Raw genomic sequence first — 20058 nt, 5'->3', positions numbered from 1 at the left:
TTCCCGCCCCCCCGCCCCCCGCCCACCGCCACTCCTTCTCGCCCCCGTTCCCGCCCACGGGCCCCCCCCCCCCGTTCCCGCCCTCTCGTTCCCGCCCACGGCCCCCCCCCCGTTCCCGCCCTCTCGTTCCCGGCCCCCCGCCACTCCTTCTCGCCCCCGTTCCCGCCCACGGGCCCCCCCCCCGTTCCCGCCCTCTCGTTCCCGCCCACGGCCCCCCCCGTTCCCGCCCTCTCGTTCCCGGCCCCCCGCCCACCGCCCCTCCTTCTCGCCCCCGTTCCCGCCCACGGGCTGCCCCCCCCTGTGCACACCCTCCCCCCGTTCTTACACCCTGTTCCCGCCCTCTCGTTCCCGCCCACGGTGCACCCCCCCCCTTTTCGTCCCCTGTTCCTGCCCATGGGCTGCCACCTCTGTGCACCCCACTCCCCCTCTTCTCACCCTCTGATCCTGCCCACGGGCCGCTCCCCCCCCCCGGCACACTGCCCCCTCCCGTTTCCTCCTTTTGCCACCTCCCTGTGTACACCTCCCCCCCCCTCGTTCCTGCCTTCGGCCACACCCCTCCACTGCCCTCCCCGCTCTCCCAAGCCGCTCCTGCTGTTCCCCAGTTTCCCCCACCCCTCGCCGCCCCCTTTCCATGCCCCGCAGGCTGCCCCCCAGGCCGCACAGCGCTTTCTCAGGGAGATCTTCATCCACGGGCAGGGCCCCATGGAATCGTGCCCGGAGCCTGGTTTATTCCCAGCTCAGCAGACTGGCCTGGGGCAGCGAAGAGGAGGCGGTGGGGTGGGGTTTTTCACCCCTTCTCCCATCGATTGGGACAGATCTCAGCCGGGTCCTCCTTACCTGCAGCCAGGCTTTTCGAAAGTGCGCAGCCCCTACACGCGGAGATCCAGGTTCCCAGAGAGGCACCAAAAGGCGTGAACACGCGTGTCAAAAGGGCGCTGCACATCTGGGGTGCAAAGCTCTGGCAAATCCAGCCATGGAGCATCGCCATGGAAGCTGGATCCAATCCCAGGTGAGAATACTGGGAAATCTGCCCTTAAGGCGCTTTTGAAAACTGGCCTCACCTAGTCTAGTTAACATTTCAAACTAGGAAAGACTCTAAAGCCAGGCTGCCAGGCTGCTGAGGTGGGCTTGGACTTGGCATAGTTCGGTTCAGATAACTCAGAGAAACAATCCCAGCCTACTATGAAATTTGCCCTGTTAGCCACCACAATTTCACCAATGGGTGGATGTGACCTGGCCCATGCCAAGTAGTACTAGTGCTTCTCTGATGTCCTCTCAGCTTTTGCAGACTCAAAGGCTACGTCTAGACTGGCATGATTTTCCGCAAATGCTTTTAACGGAAAAGTTTTTCCGTTAAAAGCCTTTTCGGAAAAGAGCGTCTAGATTGGCATGGACACTTTTCCGCAAAAGCACTTTTTGCAGAAAAGCGTCCGTGCCAATCTAGATGCGGTTTTGCGCAAGAAAGCCCCGATCGCCATTTTCGCCATCGGGGCTTTTTTGTGCAAAACAGTTTTTAGCTGTCTACACTGGCCCTCTTGCGCAAAAACATTTCCGAAAAAGGGCTTTTGCCCAAACGGGAACATCAAAGCATTTGCACAAGGAGCACTGATTTCGGACAGTAGAACGTCAGTGCTTTTGCACAAAATCAAGCAGCCAGTGTAGACAGCTGGCAAGTTTTTGCGCAAAAGCAGCTGCTTTTGCGGAAACACTTGCCAGTCTAGACGCAGCCAAAGATTTTATTTTAAAAATAAGTTAAGTTTCAAGCCCTTGCGGTTATGAAGGAAACCTCACAATGGGACATAATGCAGTCTTCTGCTGGAGTCTGCAGACAGGCACCTGGAAGCAACAGATCCAAGAGATATGAACTTCCCTACTGCATCTCAGTGGGGTTTTAACTCTGAAGCCTAAATCTTAAACTACTCTGTTTCGGATCACTTAGCAGATACAGCGAGCTGTCCTGATCTTTCTAATGGGCAGAGTTTGGGACTGGGGATTAATGGACCTTGAGTGTAGTCCTCCAGTATCTTCCTTCCTCACTCTTCAATCTGACCCTAAACGGGGCCCAGATAAAAAAGGTGGAAAACTAATTTTCCCCGAATGGTTTTGCCCTTATTTGCCAAACACTTGGGCTGTGTCTACACTGGGCCACTTATTCCGGAAAATCAGCCGCTTTTCCAGAATAAGCTGCAAGCTGTCTACACTGGCCCTTGAATTTCCGGAAAAGCAACGATGCTCTACTGTACAAAATCAGCCGCTATTCCGGAAAAGCTACGCTGCTCCAGCTCGGGCATAAGTCCTTATTCCGGAACACTGTTCCGGAAAAGGGCCAGTGTAGACAGCCCAGTAGTCTTTTCCAGAAAAAAGCCCCGATCACGAAAATGACGATCGGGGCTCTTTTCCGGAAAAGCGCGTCTACATTGGCCACAGACGCTTTTCCGGAAAAAGGGCTTTTCCAGAAAAGCAGCCTGCCAATGTAGACGCTCCTTTTCCGGAAAAACTGAAAACAGAATAGTATTCTGTTTTAAGCAGTTCTGGAAATTCATGCCAGTGTAGACACAGCCTTGGGCTGTGTCTACATTGGCACCCTTTTCCGGAAATGCTTAAAACGGAACAGTTTTCCATTATAAGTATTTCCAGAAAAAGCGCATCTACATTGGCAGGATGCTTTTCCGGAAAAGCACTTTTTCCGGAAAAGCGTCTGTGGCCAATGTAGACGTGCTTTTCCGGAAAAGAGCCCCAATCGCCATTTTTGTGATCGGGGCTTTTTTGTGGAAAAGACTACCGGGCTGACTACACTGGCCCTTTTCCGGAATAGTTTTTCCGGAAAAGGACTTTTGCCCGAACGGGAGCAGCATAGTTTTTCCGGAAAAACACTGACAATTTTACAGTAGATCGTCATTGCTTTTCCGGAAAAGCAAGCGGCCAGTGTAGACAGCTAGCAAGTTATTCCGGAAAAGCGGCTGCTTTTCCGGAATAAGTGGCCCAGTGTAGACACAGCCTTGTACAGTTCCGCCAGTGGGCCCTACAGTGTGGGCAAGGCACATGCCTTGTGGTTTTACTATCATGTCCTTTAACTGTGCTCTGACAGGAGTTAGATGACATACTAGTTCAAAAACACCAAGTTCTATGTGCAGTGCAGCTACCGCAGGACAAGAAACAATGGACTTAAATTGCAGCAAGGGAGGTTGAGGTTGGACATTAGGAAAAACTTCCTACCTGTCAGGGTGGTTAAACACTGGAATAAATTGCCTGGGGAGGTTGTGGAATTTCTATCACTGGAGATATTTAAGAGCAGGTTGGACAGACATCTGTCAGGGATAATCTAGACCAGTGGTTCCCAAATTTTTTGGCATCACCCCCTCCCTTTTTGATTTTTGAAAAACCCTCACGCCCCTCCTCCAAATAGCAGCAAAACTTGTTGAGCAAAAAAAGAAAAAAGGAACTGAATAGGGCAGCAAAACTTGATGGGGGGAGAGGCGGGGTTGCCTCGCGTCCCCCCCTGGAATTTCTTCATGCCCCCCAGTTTGGGAACCCATGATCTAGACAGTGCTTGGTCCTGCCACGAGGGCAGGGGACTGGACTCGATGCCTCTCGAGGTCCCTTCCAGTTCTAGTGTTCTATGATTCTGTGATTCTATGAATGCTGATAGATTTTCTTCCATTGAGTTGTGAATGGGATGGAAATTAACACAGCTCTTATGGCTTAACAGCAGCTGAAATTATTATTGAAACAACTTTGTCCTCGGTGACTATGGACAGAGCTTTTGGAAAGATGTTTGGCAGCTCTTCATAGCAGCGGAGCCAACAACAGCAGCACATAGTGGTATTTATGGGGCTCCGATAAAAACAGAAGTAATTGTTCTTCTTCTAATTTCTCAGGAACTAGGTGGTAATCTCATTTAGAAATCATCGTCAGAATCTGGTAAAAAGTTAAAACAATAGAGAGAACATGTTTGGGGCGTAGTAGCAGTGAGAGTGTATATTTTAATGGGGAACAAAAGACAGGACTATACAGCACTTTAAAGACTAACAAGATGGTTTATTAGGTGATGAGCTTTCGTGGGCCAGACCCACTTCCTCAGATCAAATTCTGGAAGAAAATTGGCATGACCATATATACCAAAGGAATACAATAAAAAAAAAGTGAACACAATATAAAATTGACAAATCAGATTTTAGAACAAAGGGGATGTATGGGGGGGGAGGTTAGTGTCTATGAGATAATGATATTAGGGGTGATAATTGGGGAAGCTATCTTTGTAATGGGTAAGGTAGTTAGCATCTTTCTTAAGGCCCATTCGTAAAGTGTCAAATTTAAGCATGCATGACAGTTCTGAGGTTTCCCTTTGTAGTCTGGTGTTAAAGTCTCTTTGGAGTAAGATACATGTAGTGGGGGTCGCTCTTAGGAGCAAGTTCTGTGTTTCTACAGGTTCCTAGCACCATGGCGTTCCAATCAGATGTTACTACAGTACAAACTCTGGCTACTCTGCGTCTCAGTTCAGGACAACGGCATCCGGATGCTCCCTTTTGGGCCCCCGAAGGCACCCATACTAGGGCCTCGGCTCATCAGTTCCCACGGCTCTTGGGTAGAAACCCAAGTCTGTCTCCCCATCCTGACCAGGGTTTTCGCAGGCTGCACAGTTCCCTACACCGTGATATACCCAGCAAGTTAGACAGCCCAAACTTTGCTGTTTTTTTGCAGGCTTATGAACAGCAGAATTACCAGCCATTCTATGTCACTACCCTTTCCTGAGGTAAAAGCAACATACAGAAAACCTATTAAAACACTCAAAGATCATACAGGCATGCTAAAAGCTTACCAGAGGTTACCCATGAATCTCAGAGGTGCCAAAGACCTTTCCAGGAAGGATTGGAGGCCCCCTTAAACGGAAAGACCTTTCCATTGACTGGATCAGAAATCAGCCTTGAGTCAGTTTAAACTCAACTATTCATCCAAAAGTCCTTCCTTTGTCTGTTGCTCTCTGGAGAATCCAGTGTGAGCCAGTCCAGGCAAGTTTCTCCAGGTGGTAGTGAAATTGCTTAATCACCTCCCACTATTCTTAGTCCCTGGAGAAGCTCTGGTTCCCTTCCCCCATGCTATCACATACAATCCCCAACTCACAATGATACACTTCATACAGTAAGATCTCCAGAAGATATCACAGGAATTTGCCCTCTTATGCCATCTGTGTGCACTGCTGACCTCTACTGGATATAATCGGAATTGCTCAAGTTTGTGTTGTACATAGACCCTTTATTGCCAACATCAGCTGGAGATTTATCTTGTATATTAAAGTAGTTTGTACTTTTGGAATGACAGCATCCACATTTTGTCTAGCATAATATTCTGTGTGGTCATATTGTGCAACATAAGGACATCTAAGTAGATAGAAGTATGAAGGCAGCAGGTGGGAATGAACTTGTGACCTTAGGGGCTAAACCCATGTGCCTCTTCAGCACGAGTTAAAAGTCAACTGGCTCTCGGCTAAGGCTGTAGCGCACATTTCACGCTCTCTTGTCAATGGTCTCAGTACCTCTGGGTTACAGATGTAAGATTCATTCAAGGGCAGCTTTTTCCAAGCAAGTCATTGACTATATATGAGCCATTGCCTCTTTGGTCTCTAACCCCTGTTTGAATACGTGCCAACGTCTTGCAAGATCCTGACTACTCACTTCTCAAGAAGGTGGTCTCTCTGGAGACACTGAAACTGTATCTGTCACAGCTGTCCTCTGGCTCAAGAGGCTTTCAGTTGTCAAGGTTACTCGTTCAGTTGCTTTAATTAAGCAGCGACGCTTGGTATGAGATATTTTCAACAGCACACAGAGATAATGGAGAGCATCATGCTGCTGTCATGTCCTAGAGGTGGGTAGCAAATATCCAGAAAAATCTGTGCAAATGAGACCCCCTACAGGTCACTGCTGTAGCTTACCCATTCTGCTTGTTATTAATTATTATTAATAATAGAGCACTCTCAGTATGTTCACATGTAGAAAACAAAGTACATAGGAAGCTACTGTATTGAAGTAACCCCGCCTTTGTGATGACACTCTTCCACCACTGAAAAATAACTTTCTAATCGACTGCATTATGGCTGCAGGGATAATTATTGTGATTCAATTACATTGCCATGAAATGTCATGAAACAGCATGGTGATCTGCAGAAGAGACAAAGGAAGCTACCGGGAATCTAGTCTTTCATTCCATTTAGCAGAAGTCTTGACGCTCGCACCCAGAAGTACATAGAACCACCATAAATACAGGGTGAAAAATGTCACATGCTATCCACAGCAGCTTCTGAAATAAAGTTACGCACACAGTGATCAATGCAGTGACTCCTGCCAATGTCATGGTCTGGTTTGCAATGTGCGTTAGCTTCTGTCCTCTTGTTTCTGGCAGACAATCAATGTGTGGACCAGACCAGAGACCATAATAATGATGGTGTAATTTAATATAAAGGAAGCAGATACACCAGGGGAAAACAAGGGAATTAGAAAGAGATGGGGAGAGAGAGAGACTGCAATCTTACCATCCTGAAAAGAAGTTAGCGTATCACTATGGAAGAGACACATAAGTACAGTGATGTGACCTTGGTCTATACTGGAGAGCTCAGCTGTGTCACAGGTCCTGTACAGCTAACAGCGAAGATCTTTTGTTTCATCACAAGCAGAGCTGACAACTGAGTACTATTCCCACTGCTGTCGTGAAATTCCATGTGGTCACTGAGCGCAACACAGTGACAACTCTGAAGTCCTCGGTGGCCACAGATTGGTTGCACTGCAACACACAGGACAGCTGTTCAGGCATCAGTCAGAAGATGACTGGGCCAGGGCCAAGCTCAGGATAGGAGGCTGCACGGGATAAGTGGGGAGAGAGAACAAGGACAAGGAGCAGGGGTGCCAAGCTTAGGAGATCTACAGTCTCTTTTTTGTCTCTGTCACAGATCTGCTGCATGACCTAGGGCAAGTCGCTTAATCTCACTGTGCCCTATATAAACAAACGAAGGTGGTTCTGTTCTGCCTCATGTGCTGTCAGTAAAATTAATGACTCCGTTCTGATCGCTGAATGGTTGGTGATGATCAGGATTCCTCTTTGGTCAGACAGAAACGGCGGGCACTCTCCTAGGGCTGCTTTCAACCTAGAGTGCTACTCAGAAGCTGGACTGTTTATAGCTGAGTTATAAACCCTCTGCCACAAACGGATTCTCTTACCAAAGGGAACATTGCTCGTATCAGAATAACAAAAGCAGAAAAGATAGCCTGGGAGATTATTTTTTTTCAGGGTCAGTGCGTAAGACAAGAGCAAGTTTTGATAAATGGCAAATCACCACCCGGGGAGAGGAATTTGTCAGAGAAAGGAAGATGCCCCCGGGGCACTGACAGCACCCTAACAGGGAGCGTTTGCTCTGCATTTTTTTCAGGCCATGACATCTCCACTGTCATTTTCTCCGATGTTGAGAGATGCCATTGATCTATTTTTGATAATTGTGACGCAAGCAGTGAGCCTAGCAACACAGCTGGAGGTTTCTCGTCTATCCCGCCTCATTCATATTTTTCCCTCCCAAGGACGCTGCATGGCTGCGAAACCTAGGCGGAAGGAAGGGGTAAAAACAGTTAAATCAAAGAGATCAGACAGAATAGCTCCAGAGCTGGAGTAGTACTTGGAGAAATGTAACAAGCATGGTGGCTCTGCTGAATTAGGACTCTGACTAGAACTGGGCTAAACACCTGGCAGGCTAGGGCACCACCAGGTCCGGAAACTTAGACACAAACAGGGTCTCCTTTTCCTTCCTTCCCTTCACTCAGTTTTTCTTCACTCAGCGCACAGTCAACCTGTGGAACTCCTTGCCAGAGGATGTGGTGAAGGCCAGGACTTTAACAGGGTTCAAAAAAGAGCTAGATAGATTAATGGAGGGTAGGTCCATCAATGGCTATTAGCCAGGATGGGTAGGAATTGTGTCCCTGGTCTCTGTTTCTCTGGAGGTGGGTGACAGGGGAGGGATCACGTGAGGATTACCTGTTGTGTTCCCTCCCTCTGGGGCACCTGGTATTGGTCACTGTCGGCAGACAGGATACTGGGCTGGATGGACCGTTGGTCTGATCAAGTATGGCCATTCTTATGCACCCTTAGGGTATGTCTAGACTACATGGCTCTGGCGACAGAGCCATGTAGATTAGTTTACTAGACATACCCAAATGAAGTGGCAATTTAAATAATTGCCACTTCATTTAAATAAAAATGGCTGCTGTGCCGAGCCGATCAGCTGTTTGTCGGCTCAGCACGCTAGTCTGGACGCTCCGCGGTCGACATCAAAGGCATTTGTCGCCCACCCCGGTAAACCTCATCCCACGAGGCATAACGGGGCAGTCGACAAATGCCTTTGATGTTGACCGCGGAGCATCCGGACTAGCGCGCTGAGCCGACAGCTGATCGGCTCGGCGCGGCAGCCATTTTTATTTAAATGAAGCGGCAATTATTTAAATCACCGCTTCATTTGGGTATGTCTAGTAAACTAATCTACATGGCTCTGGCGACAGAGCCATGTAGTCTAGACATACCCTTAGTGAGGAAGAGCGGAGAGTTCTGTTAAGGAATCGCTGTGTGCAGCTTGCGAGGACTCAAACCACAGCAGACGGTTTATGCAGACAACCACCGAATGCGTCTGAGGCAGCTAACATTGGGTCAACCGGGTTTGGATTCGAGAAGTCCGTGGCAGTGCGGCCCGCCGGCTCCTCTTTCAAATGGCTCTCTCCTTCTAAAGAACCTCTGCCTGCAACAGGGACAGGAAAGTCTCGAGCTGTTGTGGTTGCAAAGAAAATGCAGTGAACGCGAGGGGAAGGCCAGCAAAGCGGAGCTGAGCCTAGGGAGGTGTGAGCTGCCCCTGTCATCACCGAGAAGTGCTAATTCAGCTGGTCCCTGAAGAGCTGAAATGTCAACACTCTTAACGGTCCCATTCCGCCTGTAGAAAAGGAGGAGCAGGAGCCAGTTGGCATCCTGCACTGGGACCGACCTCTCAGAGCTTGGTGCCACACGGCCTTTGGGAGATACTGGCACTTATTTTCTTTCCTCCAATCAAAGCGGTGCCAAGCCCAAGAGCCCGGCGAAATCCATGGGTGTATTCAGGCCTCCCAGAGTGAAGGCTCTGCTCGGGGAACCCCGTGGAGCTTGAGGAGCTGTGTGAGCTTCCTCTGAACATCCGCACAATCGATTGCAACTTGCACGGCAGCGCATGGGTGGAGCTTGGCCGTTTTCCCTCCCGTTTGACCCCGGCGTCGCACAAAGATGCTGCCCTGAGCTGCAGGAGTTTGGAGTCAGCGAGTGTGGCATGGCAGGGCCAGGGTGAAGAATGTTCCTCTTTGTGCAAGGTCTCTCCTGCAGGCGAATGAGGAGGAGGGGTTGGGGCCAGGCCCTGGCCACCCCACGTCCCTCAGTGCTCACAGTGGAGGTGTTAGCAAAATAGACAAGTCTATGACCCTGAATAGGCTCCAGATAGAGGGAGAGGAGGGCTGTGCCCTCATGAGCACCATGTGGTTGCACCCAAGCTGGCTCATGGTTATCACTGGACAGGCGCTCTCCTGCTGGGATGTGCCGCTGTCCCGGGCTGAGCAAAGTGCAGACAATCAACCGCCCAAATGGGGCGACGCAAAACCTGCCTTTTCTCACTCTGTCCACCGAGCTCATCTCCGGGCTCATTGGTAAGAGCATTTCAGATTTCTAACCTGAATGTGTCCCATGGGATGGCATGGGAGGGGAAAACACAGTGATCGCAGCCCCTGTCAAGAGTACATTGCCTCAAGCCAGCGGTTGTTATTGCATTGTGACATGCTATTTGTATTGTAATGTCTAGGAACCACAACTCCCTTGTGTCAGACCCCACGGACAGAGGATCCCTGCCTCAAAGCCCTCACAAGAATAAGGCAAGAGACAACAGATGGGTATGACAAAACACCCAGGAGGCGCACCAGGGAACAGTGAGCAAAAAGCAGTGCTCACAGCACACCAGCTGCCTAGCCAGTAATAGCCATCTGCCTAGTTAGTTCTTTATTTGGTCCTAATCCAGGCGTTCCTCATGCTGCAACAAACCTCCAGCCGCTCCGCACAGGTCTTCACAGGGAAAAAAACATACCTCTTACGGCAGCAAATCTCAGAGCTCGGGTCAACTGACTCGCGCTTGTGGGGCTACAAATACCCACGTTGAAGCTCTCCCCCTCGCTGGGTTTCAGAGCCTCCGTACTAAGTCCAACCCAGCTGTCTTTACTGCTAGTTTTAGCTCCACAAACAGGAGCCCAAATCAATGGACCTGGACTCTGAGGGTATGTCTACACTGCGGCTCTATTTCTGGATACTTCCGGTATCCCAAAGTGGCTATTCTGCATCTTCTAAGCAAGCTCGTTTGAAAAAGCTTTCAAAATAACAGGCTCGCTATTCCAACGTCCCTAGAAACCTCATTCCATGAGGTTTAAGGGACATTTCAGTATAGCGGTTTATTTCGAAATTTAATTGCAAATTAACTAGCTGCAAATAAGCTATTTCGAAATACACTCGAAATAAGCTACGCAATTTGCCTCACTCAATTGGCCAGATAGTCACATGTGGCTAGTGGCTAGCGTATTGGACACCACGGACCTATGCCAGCAGGGAAACTCCTCTGGACCATCAGCATAGGTAGCATCTTCGCTGATGCACTGAAGTGGCTGGCACAACCACACTGGTTTTGAGTATAGACAAGCCCTTAGCATTTGCTGCTTTGGCTATACTAGACTTTTCCAACATAGTAGCTAACACCTTCTCTCATCAGAGCCGCAAATCCTCATCTATGCAAGGCTCACAGAGGAAAGAACTCAAATTGCCAACACTCAGAATTGATCCCGTGGCTAGTAACAGCGCTGTACCCAAGTATTTTTGCACCTGGGGAAAAACATTACCGTAAAATCGTGAGTATAATGCGCACCTATGTATAATGCGCAGCTGCCTTTTAAACGTCAGTATTCTGGAATAAACTGAACTCTTATATGTAATGTGCACCCCCATTATACTCACGATTTTACGGTATATATAGGAAGGAAGGGGCTCACGCCTGCCGCAGGGGCCCCCTACCCAGCTGAGCTCGTGCCGCACTGAGCTTGCATCTGCTGCGGGGGCCGCCAGGCTCAGCCTGAAGGATCACCAGGTAGGCAGCAAGCCAGGGTGCTTCAGCCTGGTGGCACAGCCGGCTCCTTGCCTTGTCCGGGAGCCTGGCATGGCTGTGGACCCTGTGCCGCGCTGCAGCGGGAAAGTTTCTGTGCAGAGGGGAGGGGGAGTTTAAAACTTTTAAAAAATAGCTCTTATGTATAATGTGCACCCCGGCTTTGACCCTAAAAACCCGGGGAAAAAAGTGCACATTATACTCGAGATTTTACGGCAATTATGCGCCCCCTCTTCTTAGGTTAGCACATGTCACGCTTTTTACTTTTGCAGCTGATTCTTTTTACTTATTGTGTCTTTGTGCCTGGAGCGAGCACCCTGCTTGCCCCACCCTTGTTACTTCCCTGGCTAGAAACATATAAACATTTTAAGATAATTAGGCAGAGTAAGGAGGACCAAGTCTTGCATCAGCTCTTAGCTCTACCACTTGAAAGCAGAGTGGGAATTCTTTGTCTGCAAATAAATCTCATCTCATCTGAAAAGCCCACCTGGAATCACATCAAGGGATGTGGAATGGAAAAAAAAATCTTCCAGATGAGCCCATCAAGAAGCCTTTTGAAATCGGTTGCTGAAACCCGGGAGGCTTAATTCCCCATGCTGCTCTATTTGATATTCAGCAAGGACAGCAGATAGTAAAGGGACAATGTCAAAACACTACAAAATAGGCAAAACCAGACAGTCAACACACAACATGGACCAAATTCTACACAGTTGCCCAGATGTAAATCTATTGGCTTAAATGGAATTACTGCAGATTTAAATTGGTGCAAACAAGCGTGGAATCTAATCTATTACATTTAAAAATAAAATATTTTTAACCATGCTTGTTATACAGAAGCTTTTTCCATAATTAAATCATATCAAATGTTGATTTTTCACTGCTGAATGCCGTGGTGCCTCTGTACCGCTTATGTCCGACTAAAGGTTTCTGCTTAAGAGCAAGGTGATTTTCGCCTTTTGTTTGCTGTTTACACTTCCCTTAACTTGAATACTGAAACCAGGTTAGGCTGTTTCTAGTCAGTTTCATTTTTATGATGCACCTTCACTAATACAATGCTCTGGTGTGGTGGTTGCATACATTATATGGGGATAGTAAAAACCTTTTTCTCCCACCAAATCTGTCTCTGTTGGGAGAAAGAATTTTCATTAAAATGTGTCTGATCTTATTAGGTTGTATAAATATTCCATTTGTAAATTGCTTAGTACAATGGCTTTGATCTCTGGGATTATTTGGCCCTATCGGAACAGAAATAATAAACAGCAATATCTTTTGGTTCTAAATGATTTTACAATGTCTGTTTAACATTTTTCCATTGAATTGGATTCTGTTTGCTTCCAGGAAATTTGTGAGACATTTGAGTGACATATTGTCCCCTTCTGTGGAGAAGTCCAGGAATAAATTCCACGGGTAACTGAGTTTTTATTCCTAGCTTTCCTACATGGGGAGGTTATCTCAGTATAAGGTGTAAATTTAGAGTATAATTCTCTATGCAGACATTCTTATTCACATTTACAAGTGCCTTTCTTTTCAGGTTAGTTTAGGTTGCTTTGGAAATGCTTTGAGCTAAACTGAAAAAAACAGAACTCTCTTAAACTGGACTAAAATGTCTACACTGGGGCTACGTCTAGACTGGCATGATTTTGCGGAAATACTTTTAACGGAAAAGTTTTTCCATTAAAAGTATTTCCGCAAAAGAGCGTCTAGATTGGCACGGATGCTTTTGCAGAAAAGCATCCGTGCCCAGTATAGACGTGCTTTTGTGCAAGAAAGCTCTGATGGCCATTTTAGCCATCGGGCATTCTTGCGCAAAAAATTAAGGTGCCTGTTTACACTGGCCCTCTTGCGCAAATATTCTTGCGCAAGAGGGTTTATGCCTGAGCGGGAGCATCAAAGTATTTGCACAAGAAGCCCTGAATTCTTACATTAGAACATCAGTGCTCTTGCGCAAATTCAAGCGGCCAGTGTAGACAGCTGGCAAGTTTTTGCGCAAAATCTTGCCAGTCTAGATGCACCCTGGGGTTATACTGATATAACTATAACTACCAACTATATAGTTTAGAGAGTTTGTGCGTCTGTCTGTCTGTGAATCCATTTGTTCAAGAACTCCTCCTAAACAGCAAGGGCTGGGACCACCAAATTGGGTAGGCAGCCTCCTCTTATCTTAACGTACAGGAAGGTCAGGGTTTGGTTGTGCCAGGAAAACAGGACGTGGCTGGAATAGGATTGTTTTCCGTAACATGGCAAGAGAAGGCACTGCTGGGAGGGACACTTACACTGCAGAGTGACCACAGTGGGGCAGCTGTACCTACAGGACAGTAGCTGGCTGGGGGAGGGGCTCTGAATGTTACTGTCCACGGGTAAGGTTCCTGTGCTGGTGCTGAGCATGGTTGTCCCCTCCCCGGCGGACCCCCATGCCCAATCCTCTGCTCCCCCACCCTCGGCCCCAGCACCGGAGAGGGGGAGGGGAGAAGCCCGAGCAGGCAGCACAGCCCCCGTCTCCCCTCCTTTTGCCCCAGTGCTGGGCAGCTGCCACTAGTGTGGCCCCGGGTGTCCTAGGAAGCTGCCATTGAAGGACCAGTGTGGTCCCAAGAAGCCACCATTGCTGGACCAGTGCCACCCTCTCCACTACAGGCAGCTCCAGTGAGCCCTCCACCGCCCAGCCCCCTGCCAACTCCTGCACCCTCCACTTCCTGCCCTGAGCCCCCAATCCCTGCCCTGACTCCTGCACCCCCACTCCCTGCTCTCAGCCCTGCGCACCTCCCAGCCCCCTGCCCGGACTCCTGAACTTCCACCCCTGCTCTGAGCCCCCACACACTCAGCCCCCTGTCCTGACTCCTGCACCCCACCCTGAGCCCCCAACCAAACCCCACCCTGACTCCTGCATTGCAGCCCTCATTCTCTGCTCTGAGCCCCCCCAGCCCCTGCCCTGACTCGTGCATCCCTCTGCTGCCCTGAACCCCCCACTTCCCAACCCCCTGCCCTATACAATCGTCGATAGCTGTACTATAGGAGAGGTGTCCGTCACAGAGAACACTTGAGAATACACGGCTGGAAGACTTGAGAGGTTTCTAGAAAATGCCAGAAGGAGTGAGAAATGATGAGACGAGGGGAACCCTGCCCTGTGGCAGGAGTGGGCGCAGTGGCGGGTGGCCCAGTGGGCCGGGTTGGCCAGGGCACAGCCAGGGCCCCTCTCCTTGGGCTGCCATTGGCACCTGCCCAGCAAGTGGCCGGTGGGTGCAGCAGGGAGCCGATGGCTGTGGTGGTACCATGCAGACTTGTGCCTGCTGGGGTAGGCAGCTTGCGGGCCAAGGCCTCACGCTGCTGCTGCACCCTGGGGGCGGCTTGTCCGGCGGGGGGGAGCAGCGCCTCGCGGTCCATCCAACAGCTGCTGTTGTGGCACAGTGACTTCTCCGAAGGGCACATCAGGCCCAGGGACAAAGAGAAGCAGGAGATGCTGCGAGCGGTGAGACCGGTGGTAAGACCCTGCCTGTCATACTCCACCCGTCCCTCTTTTGGCCTCTCCAAGCTGGTGCCACCCTAGGTCTTCCCACCCTCCTCTGCGCCTGCTTCCATGATGCCCACTCGCCCGCCTCATCTCGCCGCCACATCCTCCCGTCTCCGCTGTTCCTCCGCCTGCTGCATGCAGCCATGAGGTGGGGCTTAGCTACTGTAAAGGAAGAATGTACATTTTTCTCAATTTCCAACCCCCCCTAACGCATTGCTACAGCTAAGGACCTGAGCAATAGCTGGTGTGTCTGCTAGCACTGATATAATACAGCAGTTACATAGATAAGCCAGAGCTAGCGGTGCAGTTATATCAGATGTAAACTGACATCTCTCTTGTGGGGAATGAGAGCAGAATTTAATTGGAACGAGAAGCATTCAAGCCACTAATTATAACTAAATATGACACCCCTCCCTCCAGCCTTCACTATAAACATTCTCCCTTTTTCAGGAGCTGAACAAGTTCTTTTAAGTTTTCACCCAATTTATTGTCATTTTTGTGCATCCCCCCAGTTTCTGGTACCAAGGCAGGGATCGTGGGATTTCTCCATCTGCAGGGAAGTCGAAAGTCCAAGAGGCCTGGATTCAGGTTTGTTCACATGATATTTCCAACCAGGAGGAACCAGGAAACAACAATGAAATACTGCATCCTTGGGACAGTGTGGGTTTGCAAACCAGAGAGGCTGGCAAAGCACTCAAAATGTTGGTGCTTATCTAAATAGAACTGCCAACCTTTTAGGTGAGAAGTAAGTGGGTGTGCCCTGCTGCTCAGCTCCAGCAAGAGCTGGGTGAGCTGCGGCAGCAGGGAGCCATTGAAAGAGCTGGCAGGGATCTGGGTTGCAGTAGGACAGGGCCTGTAAGAAATTGTAAGTTACTTTCACGGCTGGCTGTGCTAGTCCATCATATACGGACCCACGGGGACACTCTTTTTGAAGGAAGGTTGGAGATCAAAGGGAGGTGAAATGGTCCATGTCCAGAGTAGGGTCTGTGAGTCTGTTTCTAGCTCTACCACCCCTCGGCTGTGTGTTAGTAAATCAAGGCCCCTGTTTCTGCCTCAGTTTCTCCACCAGCAACACGGGAATACTTTCCTGCTTTTGTAATATCTACAGGATATTTATATGAAAAGGTATTATATGAATGTAAAATAATGATGATTTTAACAAGTCCATGGCTACTGATGACTAGTTGCTAGGAAGGCCATTAGCACTTTGGGACAACAGCAAGGATAAAGAAAACCTCCTAATGCAGCATTGTAGGTATCTGCCATTTAAACGAAAGGGAAACTGCATTCGCCGTTTGTGCTATCGGAGCAATCATGCAGTTGAGCAGGTCTCCCTAGGAGGGAGCAATTCTGACCGTTATTGTCTCCTTGTCATTCCCCCGTTGCTCTGTCTGTATCCATCAGTTGTCTCATCTTAGATTGTCAGCTCTTCGGAGCACAGCCTGTCTTTGCGGTCAGTGTTCATACAGCCCCTGGCACAGCGAGGGCCTGGGCTGTGAGACAGAGCAGCTGAAGCACACTGGCCACTGGCAACCCAATGAGCTTCTCCCAGAGTGTCTGATTCAAGGGAAGTGGGGTTAATGACAAGATCAGCCTGACCTGGGGAGAGCTAAGGAGATAATTAGCCCGTTAACGGCAGAGGAGGAAAGGGAAGGCCATGCAGGAGAGAGAGGCAGGGGGGTTCAAGTGAGACCTCTGGCAGAAAGCAGTGATGATTGAATGACTGCAAATAGAATTGCTGCTGGGCACTGGGAAAGGGAGGGTGGTTGATAAAACATAAATAAAGTACACAACCATGGCTACAAACCAGAGGCGTCAGAAGAAGACCAGAGCGGAGGGCACTGTGCAGCGTTCCCTCTCATTTTTTTTCTGCCCGTGTGCGGCATAAAGTTTGTTATGTGTACACCAAGAGATGTGCACCGCCAAGAGAAACACATGCTGCCGGCTGTGGGCGCTCTGCTAATCTGAATTGCTTCTGGGTGGCTGCTCAAGCACTCAGCTTTCAGGGAGCGCTGGCGGAGGGCCATGCCCCTCCCCCAGGCTCCTGTGTAGTGCAATAAATACATATAAAATATAATACTAGTTAATTTACTATGGATGCGATCTCACAACTTGCTGAGTGCCCTGGCCGCTGTCCAGCAAAGCACTTACACAGGTGTTAAACTTCAAGTGCATCTTAAGCACTTAGCTGGATCAGGCCTGGCTGCATCATTTACCCGAAGCGGGTTTGTGATAACATATGCAGTGATTAGGATGTGCTGTCGGTGCAGAACACCCCAAGCTGAGATGCGGCAAGTACCAGAAGTGACCTCCTTATATTAAGAGATTTTCAAGGCCAGAAGGGACCATTACGATCTTCTTCTTTGACTTCCTGCATGTTACAGATCCGAGGTCCTCACCCAGTGGCTCCACATCACGCCCATCACTTGTGGCTGAGCTAGAGCGAATCTTTTTAGAATGCAAAACTTCAGGTGATGGAGAACCCATTGCCACATCCCTAGGTAAGTTATTCCAATGGTGAACTCCCTCACTGTTAAACATGTGCCTCTAATCTCTTGGGGTATGTCTACACTTGCACCCTCTTTCAAGAGAGGGATGCAAATGAAGACATTCGAAATTGCAAATGAAGCCGGGATTTAAATATCCCGTGCTACATTTGCATATTCACGTTATGGCACTATTTCGAAATAACAGACGCTGTTAAGACACGGTTATTTCGAGAGAAAACCCTTCTCTCGATATATCTGGTAAACCTCATTGTATGAGGAATAAGGGTTATTTTGAGAGAAAGGTTTTCTCTCGAAATAACCGCGTCTTAGCGTCTATTATTTCAAAATAGCACTATTTAAAAATAGTGCCTGTGGCGGCGCTTCGGGGTTCTCCCGACTCCTGCACCCCCGTAGTGGCACGAACAGGTTCCGCCAGCCGGTAGAATAGAGGGAGTTTATTGCTTCTCCAGGATACAGCACAGCATAGATGTAATCTGGTTACAGGGCAGGCCTAGGATGCCTCAGCCCCCCTTGAGATGGGGGAGACTGGGCCCCTAAAACCCAGTCCCTTGCTTAGGCTGCTTCCTCCATGATTCCAGACAGAAACTAAAACTCTCTTCCAGCCCTGCCCCCAGCCAGGTGCTGGTCTCCGCCTTCCTTCCTTTGTCTCCCTCTCTGGGAGGCTCAGCCTGGTGTCTGGGTTAATCCACATTTGGGAGAGTCAGTGAGAATCTCCCATCACAGCGCAGTGGGACCACGGGTCACAGAGCAAACAGCACACCCGCTACGCCACAGCACCATAACGCGAATATGCAAATGAAGTGTGGGATATTTAAATTCCGGCTTCATTTGCAATTTCGAACGTCTTTATTTGCATCCCTCTCTCGAAAGAGGGTGCAAGTGTAGACATACCCTTGCTTTCATTTGTCTAGCTTCAGTTTCCGGCCACTGGACTTGGTTCCGCCTTCATCTGCTGGACGGAAAGTGCCTTTTACATCAGAAATGTTCTTCTCATTTAGGTACTGGGATCAAGTCCGTTCTTAAGCCTCTTTTTGTTAAGCGTCTTGTATCTCTCACGACAACGAACATTTTCCAGTCCTCAGATCATCCTTGTTGCTCTTCTCTAAACCCTTGCCCCTTTGTGAAACTTCTTTACAGGCTGTGGACCACGGGACTGAGCACAACATTCCAGTAATGGTCTCAGTAATGCAGTGGGCCCCAAATTTTTGAGGGCCATGCCCCTCTTCATCCCTGTTCATGCCTCCCACCCCTGCTGGGCCGGGAGCAGGGCTAGGGTTACCAACTTTCTAACTGCACACCACTGAACGCCCCTTCCCCTAGACCTGCATTCCTCACTCCATCCTCTTTCCCTCCACTGCTTCCTTTTTCCCACCCTCGCTCACTTTCACTGGGCTGGGGCAGGCGCTTGGAATGTGGGAGGGGGCTGTGGGCTCCAGGTGGAGCCTGAAATGAAGGGTTCATTGTGCAGGAGAGGGTGCTGGACTCGGGCAGGCAGCTGAGGAGGGGTAAAGGTTCCAGCTGGGGGGGGGGGGGTTCTGAGGTGGGACTTGGGGTGCAGGAGGAGGCTTAGGGCTGGAGCCGGAGGTTGGTGAGTGTGGGGTGCAGGAAAGGATTCTAGATTGGGGTGTGTGAGGTGGCTTGGGTTGCAGGGTTTCGGCAGCACTTACTGCAGCTCCTGGGAAGTGCCACCCCTACAACTCCCATTGGTTGCAGTTCCCACCAATGGGAGCTGCGGAGCCAGCATTTGGGATTGGGGAAGCACATGGAGCCTCCCTGAGTCTAGGGGCTGCAGGGAACTCGCAGCTACTTCCTGGGAGCTTCATGGAGCAAGGGCAGGCAGGGAGCCTGCCTTAGCCCCAGGCCCCAAATGCACCCCTGACCGGAGTTTTAACAGCCTAGTTGGTGCTGGTCAGACCGGGACTGCCAGGTTCCCTTTTTGACCAGTGGTTCCAGTCAAAAGCTGGATGCCTGGCAACCCTAATTGGGGCCATGACTGGGGAGGGTGATGTAGACAGAGGTAAAGGGGCCAAGGCTGGAGCCGTAGCTTGGGGGTGGGTCTGGGGCAGGAGCAGAACTGTGGTCCAATTCCTGGACACTCCCGGCCAATTCTGAAAGGCTGGCAATCCTAGTGGACAGAGGAAAGGGGGCTGAGGCTGGAGGTGAGGGTGGGAGCAGGGCTGTGGCAAGAGGTTGATGCTGGAAATAGGGAAGGAGCAGAACTGAGGGTGAAGAAGGGCTGGGAGGTGCTCCCCTCCCTGTGAGAGCTGACCTGGACTGTGCCAGGCCCCCTGAATGTTCCTCAGCGTGGAGACCTCAGCAATAATACACTCCTAGATAGCAGTAATGACACTTCCCTACTCTGGCTTAGAATACCCCCTGCTTATGCATTCATGTTAACAGCCCGAGAGTTGTCCGAGAGTTGATCATTTGTAAAGAACAAACGTCCTTCTTTCAATCCACTGTCCCAGGTGCATTTCAGGTGCTCGGAGGCAGGGAATTCCTCTGCTGTCTCCTATCACCAGAGTTCTTTTTCTCTCTGTTCAGTGCCACTGGGTGTGTGAACCATTGGCTGCTCTTTGCAAGGCCTGTGATAAAGGAATCTCTCTGGGGAAGGCAGCGATATTGAAAGCAGAAAAGCGTCAACCACAAACCACAGAACTGTTTTCTGGCGCATTTGATCTTGAAGCTGGACAGTCGGTACAACGGCAGCACGACGAGAAAAGGGAGAGTACCCCTAACGAAGAGAGCTTCCTGTAGTGGTGTGTTCAGGATGTCTGACTGTTGCTTGCGCTTCCTGGAGGCAAGCAAAAGATCATTAACAAATGAAACAGCAGTATGATCTCGGCAGACCTTTCTCTTTA

Source organism: Pelodiscus sinensis, chromosome 9, assembly GCF_052426305.1.
Source record: "Pelodiscus sinensis isolate ZL-2025 chromosome 9, ASM5242630v1, whole genome shotgun sequence".
Taxonomy (NCBI): Eukaryota; Metazoa; Chordata; order Testudines; family Trionychidae; genus Pelodiscus; species Pelodiscus sinensis.
Note: the sequence above shows the minus strand (reverse complement) of the source record.